The 8,029-nt window shown below is 39.5% G+C and overlaps 1 protein-coding gene across 8 annotated transcripts in view; it reads left to right on the top strand.

Moving 5' to 3' along the window:
- The first annotated feature begins 3,409 nt into the window (after window positions 1-3,409).
- The window catches only part of MBNL2 (muscleblind like splicing regulator 2), a 167,572-nt gene continuing 162,952 nt past the window's right edge, over window positions 3,410-8,029 (top strand). For 4 of the 8 annotated variants that reach the window (XM_037800526.1, XM_037800521.1, XM_037800523.1 and 1 more), the window contains exon 1: window positions 3,411-3,618. The gene's annotated coding sequence lies outside the window, so the exon portion shown is untranslated. Of the gene's footprint in view, window positions 3,619-8,029 lie in introns of all 8 variants that reach the window. The other 4 variants (XM_037800522.1, XM_037800517.1, XM_037800519.1 and 1 more) reach the window with 2 other exon arrangements.

Below are 8,029 nucleotides of genomic sequence, written 5' to 3'. Positions count from 1 at the left end.
AACTTCTATTGAGTTGAAGAAGAAGATGATGATGATGACAATGGTGGAAGAGGAGGAGCAGGAAGAAGGGAGAAGGGGGGGGTAAGGAGAGGAGGGAGAGGAAAATAAGTATGATAAGGACTATGAGATGGAAGAGGAGGAGGAGGAGGGGGAGGAGAAAAATAAAAAAAGAAAAGTAAATTACAGCTTGGATCTGCAGTACATTGTATTGATTGATTCATTCATTCAACGTATATTTATTGAGCTTATCTTCCTATGTGCCAGGCCCAGAACTAGAAGCTGGAGATAAAATAGTGATTTTTGAGACTAACAAGCCAGTGGATTAGGTAGACCTTAAATAAATAATTGACTAAATAAATGTGTAACCATACCCCATAATAAGTGATATAAAGTATGCAAAATCTAAAAATGTCTTACTACTGAAAGTGTGGTCCATGGAGTAATAGCACTAGCACCACCAGGAAGCTTGTGAAAAATGCAGAATCTCAGTATTCACACAAGAACTATCATCCAAGAACTATTGAGATAGGATCTGAATTTTAACAAGATCCTTAGATGATTTGCATGCACATTAAAGTTTGAGGAGCGCTGCTCTAGAATGCATAGTTCTCTAAAAAGAAGTAACAGGTGGACCTGAAATAATCTTGGAGGTCAGGGGAGAGATACCTGAAGAAATGTCCTCTGATGATGCTAGAGAGGTAGTTAAGGGCTGGACAGGGTCTTGCAGGCTATATTGAGAATTGTCATCTTTTTCCTAAGAGCAAACCAAAGCCATTTAAAAGTTTTAAGCAAATGAAGGTGGGATAATCAGGTTTCTGTTTTGGCCATCTTATTCTGGCTGAAGTGTGGATAAGGGCTGGAAGGGATCAAGAATATATGCAGGAGACCAGTTTAAAAGACTATTTCAAAAGTCATGGTGAAAGACACTGTAGCTCAGACAATGGCTTGTATTGGCAGAGACAGAACAATGTGAAGCATTCCTAAATATTTGGCTGTCAAACTTGATGTACTTGAATAATGGATGTCTTGGGGTGGTTGTGGCAGGGAGATGGTACACCAAGAATGATTGCCAGGTTGTTGGCTTGTGCAATTGGATGGATAATGATATCAATTCTTGAGATAAGAAGCATGAAATCAGCAAGTTTGTGCATGACATCTTGCTAAATGTAACAAATGATGTAGAAATAATAATAGCCATCATTTAGTGAGCATTTATCATGTGCCAACCACAGTATATGTGTTGTACATACATTATCTTAATTAACATACCACAAAAACCTTGCCTTCTGGAAGGGGAAGATCAACTCAGGTGACCAAGCTAAACAAGACTACATTATTAAGGGTTTAATGGTCTGGCACAATAAGCAATGTAGAATGATTTCAAGGGAGAAAAAAATTAAAGAAGACTGTGTGAACCAGGAATAGGTAACAAAAGAAATGGAATGTGAACTGAGCTTTGAATGTTGGGTCTGATGTTGATGAATGAAGGTCTTGGGAGCAAGTCTTGGGGAAGGAATGCAGGAGTCGGGTCCTAGAGGCGACATAAGTGTGACTCCAACAGAAAGTCCATTTAGGAAAACAGTTGGGGAAAAACGTTGAGTACAATGGGAGAGGCCAGGTTGTGAACGATCTTCAAAGTCTTTAATTCAGATTTTATAGAGAGAAGTATTGGAGTATGAAAGAAACATGACTTTACCTGTCTGACAACAGGGGAACATGGAGATAGGGAGGCTTGAGTCCCAGAAGCCAAGTTATTAGCATTTGTATTACCCACGTAACAGGTCAGACTTCTCTACTAGCTGGGGAGGAAAAATTAACAATACTTAGTTTCATTGGATAAAAATGGGAAATGAGTCAATGATGACTCAAGTATCAGGAATGAGATGAAGGGAATGGCAGTTTTAAAGTCAAAAACAGGAGTCAGAGAGAGGAGAATCATAAACCTATGATCATCCATTTACATGCTGTATAATATTATCCATCAAGCATATTGATATTTTAAAATAATTTCTACCTGTTTGGCCACAGAGCTAATTTAAACTTCCATAAAAATCATAGTAGACAGAAGGCTACAAGTTATGATATATGATGGATTTATACAGGATAAAAAGTATTATAAAAATTGAGGGGAATAAAATGTGGTATTCTATTGAAGAAAATAGGCTACAAATTACAGCAAGCATCATTTTTTTAAAAATTCAATTGGCAAAATTAAAAGAAGCTATTGCATTCCACCCCAACTGTTACTTCATTACAGATGTTCTGAACAGTTGCGTATAAACAATAGTGCTTTGGGTTCAACCTTTCAGATGAATGGGGCTTTGTTCCTGCCTCGGTCTAGTCATGTCATCATCACCCTTCTTAAGTTTTTAATTCAAAATGTTGTTTTTAGTGGAAGGAACATGTGTGCCTTTTGTGTTTTCCAAATACCAGTTTATCTTTTCAAAGCATGAAGAAATACTGTTTGACTGAAATAAAAATAACCCTTACTAGCCTTTCTATTTCTCTTCTCCTGCTTTATCCAGCAGAACCCTGGCACCTCCTAGAATATCCTTTGCAGAGTGACACCTGATGGTGCCCTCTGGATCACACGCCATGTGTATTCAGCAGTAAACATCTTCCTGTAATAATTTCTTCATTAATGGCAATGTGGGCCAATGCACAGTATTTATCAAATGGCATCTAACATGGGCGAGGCACACCTAATCCTCTCATGGGTGCCTGCCAAGAGCATAAAAGGGTAATGTATAGATATCAATTTTATTGTTTGGCATTTCCTAATTGCAGTCCCCAGTGGTATGAAAACTTAGATGAAAGATATATGGGCTACAGTAATTACCCACTGCAATAACAGATGTTAAACAGTCAAACTGTGTGTGCTTGGGGTATAAGCATGTTTTGATTTTGAAATACACACTTGGGCTAACACATTCTCCCTCGATAATGGAAATCATATGTAAATGCTTTTAAGGTATTACTTTCGATGGCGGACGTTGAACTGTTGTTTCTTTTGTAAAAAAATATGCTTCGTCAAATGGGGTAATGACTTCAGTTTCATGTGTAACCTTGATTTCTTTTGAATCTTCAGAGTTGCTTGTTCCAAAGTATTTACAGCGCAGCCACAAGCTTTGGGCTGGCTGTCTTAAAGGGTGTTTTCTTGAGCTACCCCTCTCTCTGCTCTGCCAATTATGTGCCACTTTGTCTTGGTGCTATGATTGCTTTCTTCTGAGAGGGAAATTCCTTTTTCATCAGTATGGATCCACTGTTTTCACACACTGCAAGTGCTGTGTTGCTGTGTCAGTCATCCTATTAGGGCCAGTTTCAGACGAGTAAGGCTGACGAACTGGCTGGGGATTGGCTGGCCGCAGCTGGGAGGGATTTGTAGGAAGGAAGGGCTGCAGCTTACAGCAACAGAGTTTAGACTGTCTTTGCTTCATCATCTGAAGGCAAAATTTTCCAGATACGGCAGACGGCTCTCAGAGTACAATAAACAGGGAATGAGAACTATTTACATGAGAATTTCTTCTTCATGATGCCGTGGAGAAGCCTTGGCCACTTGATTCTGCCAGATGTTCCTGGGGTTACTGTAAATGGGAAGGACAGACAGAGCTAAACAAGGTAGGAGAATCATCCCCCTCCCTTTTTTTTTTTGAATGTTTAAAGAGTTTGCTGCAGTATGCTGCATTCCATGTGTGTTGCTTAGGGAAGCCAGGGAAACCGGATTCCACTAATTCAAATGTAGTACTTGAAGGAGACCCTGGAGTTTTACGTAACATTTTGATTTGAGAAAAAGAAATGGCAAACCCTGATTCTAAACTGTCTGTTTAGGGCGAAGCCTAAAATTGAGTTTTTATTCAAGGAATAGATCTATTTGTTATTCAAAAACAACCAATTGAATTCTTGGAAGCATATTTGTTATCCTGTTGTAGAAATTTTTCATACTGCCAAGGGTAACTCCCAAATAGAAAACTTTACATTCATCCTATTATATGAAAACAGCCTTGTAATTAAGAAAGAAAGAAAAAAAAAAAAAAACAAAACTCCACAGTAAATAATCACCAATCAGATGTTTGGCCAAATAAATATGTCTATTTGTTGGAAATTAGGGACCTGCCTAGTTCTACAAAGCTATGGCTTTAATTGAGTTTGAAAAGCACATTTTTAAACAACCTAGCAAGAGGTAGCTTTCTGGCAAATTTTCGATACTGTAGTTCAATGTTTACATTTCTTTTTCTGGCATATCTGAGTCTTTGTTTCCAGCTTAAAAGTGGAACCATTATATTCAAAAGTAAAGCTGGGTTAATAATGCTTACTGCAATTATCTGATCTTTATGCATTTTTAATGAGAACACACAGCCAGCAGAATAATTTAATGAGGGCAGGCTAGCTTTTAAAGCTGTGTTTTCACTATGCCGAACCATATCAACTTTCTTGCTGAGAACCAGCAGTGAGAAATGATGGAGAAGATTTATTTTTAACACTCTTGGCCCAGTAGAAGGAAAGGATATATTTGTTAAAGAATTCTTTTCTGCCCCTTTCCGTTTTAAATTTCTGCCGGGCAGGAGGAAACTGTGCTTTTTTGTTAGGCCATGGAAGCATGTGTTTACAATAAATGTGTAACATTTTTAGAATAGTTAGCAAGCACTGAAGCGAAGGAAAAAATAATGTGACTTGCCTAACCAGCACTGCCGTGAATGTTCAAGAAGAATTACTGTCACTTTAAAAGACAAAGGTTAAGTGGAAAGATATTTGTTAATTTGGTAATGTGTGTGCGTGTATTCGGGAAAATAAGATTTTAAAAAAGAGGGGGCATTCTTACGGTCTTTAAATAAAATGAAGTTTCTTTAGCTATCCTGTCTGTTTTGTGAGGAGCAGAGGCACTCACTTAAATAAGGGCAATGCCACGTAGATTCTTCTAGACCCACTGTTTATACTTTCAAGGAGAAGTGCAGGACACTAGCCCAGAACTTCTGACGTCATCTCCCAACTATTTCTGCTGTGTGCTCTTTTATTCAGGCTCGTGGAAGGAAATATTTCTTTATGTCCCGGCCAGGAACACTCAACTCCCAGTTGGCAGGTCTTGAATGATGTCTTCATATTTTAGCTGTCCGTTCTAAACCCTAAACTGATCATAGAACAGAGGATCTTCTCATACCTGCCTCATATCAGGCAGGTCAGCACAGGTTTTCTGCAGGGTTCTGGCTGGGCTGGCAAAAGGCAGAAGGGAGTGGAGAATGGCTTTTTTTTTTTCTGGCCTACCTTCCCCTTGGTGTGGCGCTTCCCCAGCACTGCTGCCTCCGTGGACTCCGTGGCCCCATTCCCAGTGCTACCAGACCGATTATTTAGGACACAGTTTCTGCCACCAAGTTGATGGCTTGTCGTGAAGGTGGTAACAGCTGCTTTTATATTAAAAACCTCCCACTGCCACCATGTTTTAGTCCAGGTGGACTGAAAGCAGGGAAGTACAATACTTCAGGCAGTTAACACAATGTCACAGGTGGCAACCAGGGTCATAGAGATTGGGGGGAAGGTTAGATTTTAATAAGGAGCCTTTTGAGAAAGAATTTTGGTTGGAACAGATTGGAGTTCTTGGGAGTTCCGGTTCTAACTTGAGCAATTGCCTTCCTCGATTTTTCTCTCTCTTAATAGAATTGAATATTTACTACACTTTTCCTCATAATTCTAGCACTTTGGGAGATTGTATCCATGTGAAAAAAAAAAAGTTGGTTTTCTTTTGGTACAATGAGCTATTTAAAGTACAAAAGGATAAAACCTGGATGTTGATAAACTGTAGGCAAATGCTTTTGGTTATTAAGTTACATAGTCATATATACAAACCCCTTCACTCTACCTCATGCTTACGTAAATTTTCTAGAGATATTTATCCTGAGATCAACAAATAAAATTTCCAAGGAAATCAGAACAAACCAAACTATTCCAGACATAGGGCTTGTAGTACCCGAAGTATTTAGTACTCTTTTGTTTTGACTTTTGTAGTAAATTCGTGAAAGTGAATAAGAGAAAAAACAAGAGGATAAGATGCTTGTGAAATATACTGGTTATGTAGCTTTCCTGATGAACTGCCTGCCTCCTCTCTGCTAGTTGTTTTAATTTGCTGTTGCTATGGTGAAAACAAATCAATATCACATGGCTACCAGCCAGTCCTGCGTTCAGGGAGCGCCACAGAAATTCAAGATCTGGTACTCAAGATTCCAAGCAAGAATTGGGAGAAGAAGATTTAGATATTGAGCTTAAAAGAATTCCTTATGCTAGACTGACTAGACCCAATCTTCTACGCATTTTCTCTCCCTGTCTTCCTGCAATCTCCTGTTGAAAACAAGAGAAGGTGGGAAGAAAGGCATACCGATTTAAATTTTCCAAAATGACATGTTATCAACATAGAAGTAGGTTGGTAAAATTGCAAGGGGTAAATGATTTGGTTCATCAGAAGACATTATAACTGCAGGGCATGCCGGTTGTTGAAAATATAGTTTGGGGGCCTTTAATATCTTTGGGTACAGGTGCTCATCACAGCTGGCAGGGTAAGAAGCAGTTATTACTGTTGGGTGAGACAGAGAAAGCTGGCAACTCTAGAAAGTAGGTGGGCAGTGGAGGTGAGGGGTTCGTACGGAAAGATAAGGAGGTACAAAACATCAAAATCAGCAAGTAACAAAGTCAAGAGAAAGTTCTAGGTCAGAAGTCAGGCCAGGTGACCACAGAGGACATTTAGCCTTTTGCACAAAATCTGCCCAAGGCCCAGCCTAAAGGCCTGATAAGGAAAGAGACAAAGTGGCTGCAGTGAGAAGTAAAAGAGTCATGGAGTCAGGGCATCTTCTCTGAAATGAGCCACTGAACCAGGTGGGCACAAATGTCCAGGGCCACGTGGGCCAGGGAATCTGGTTTCTCTCAGGAGAATGAAGCAGGAAGAATTAGGTCAATTAGTTATAATATTGCTTTTTCTCCGGCTTTGAGATCTGCTCATATTTTTCTTTAAATGAACGCAAACTCTTTGCTGGTTGCAGTTGTGATAATGTTCATAGTAAGGAGTCAAAGGTGGTGTTCTGGCTGGATCTGCAGCAGGCCTGTTCCACCAACCAGTCTGCATTGTTCAGACTAGTCCCTGCCTCTGTCGCTGAGAGTGAAAACAGGTGTGAAAGGTAAAGCCAGAAGGTTTCTTTTGTGAAACTGAGCTACAGGGCTGATGGACAAGTTTTCTGCTGGCCTGTTCCCCCTCAGTGTGGCAGGAATGCTTGGTAATAAAAGTGGACACCACAATTTACCTTCATATATTGTTTTGACAAAGAATGTGTTGTCTAAAGGATCCTAGACCAGTGTATTCCATCAATCAGTCAACAGGTGTTTATTAAACACCTCCTGGGTTCCCTGGCTTTTGCATTTGGTTAGAATACAGAGTCAATTACCTGATACCAGACTTTGTGTGTGTAAAACAAAGGACAAAATAAAGAATGCAAAATGGTAATTTTCAAAGACTTTTTAAAAAACTATATTAGATAATATTAATTTAGCATTGTTCACTATTAGACACTAATTTTAGGTGTGAGGCAGTTTGGGTGTTTGGGGAGAAAACAAAAGAAGAAATTCTTCAGTTTGAAATATGTACATGTATGTACTTTACCTCTGTTACATTTCTCAGCATAAATTCTGTTTAAATAACATAAAGATGTCAGATGAGTAAGAGACATATGAGAATACTGTTGAAAATCCAAATATAAGGCTACATACCCAGTCACAGCAAGCCCAGTTTTAGCTTCTAAGTGACTAGGGCACATAGGCACATCATCTAAAAAGCCTTAAACTCCAGTCAACAAAAGAAAATCTTAGACCCTCTCCCACACTTCCAAGCTGCCGGGGGCCTGCTGAAGCCCCTGACGCAATTATCTCACGGTCCACATCCCCAGCAAGGAAACCTGATTCCTGACTCGGGAGAATTATGCTTCCCTCCGCCTTCCACCCTCTCCCCTCCTTTCCTTAGAAGCAGATTTACTTAAAGAGATGTTATATGTGTGTG

The sequence above is a fragment of the Choloepus didactylus genome, chromosome 12 (assembly GCF_015220235.1).
Source record: "Choloepus didactylus isolate mChoDid1 chromosome 12, mChoDid1.pri, whole genome shotgun sequence".
Lineage (NCBI taxonomy): Eukaryota > Metazoa > Chordata > Mammalia > Pilosa > Megalonychidae > Choloepus > Choloepus didactylus.
The sequence above is the reverse complement of the archived record's forward strand: the minus strand, read 5'-3'. Positions and strand labels throughout refer to the sequence as shown.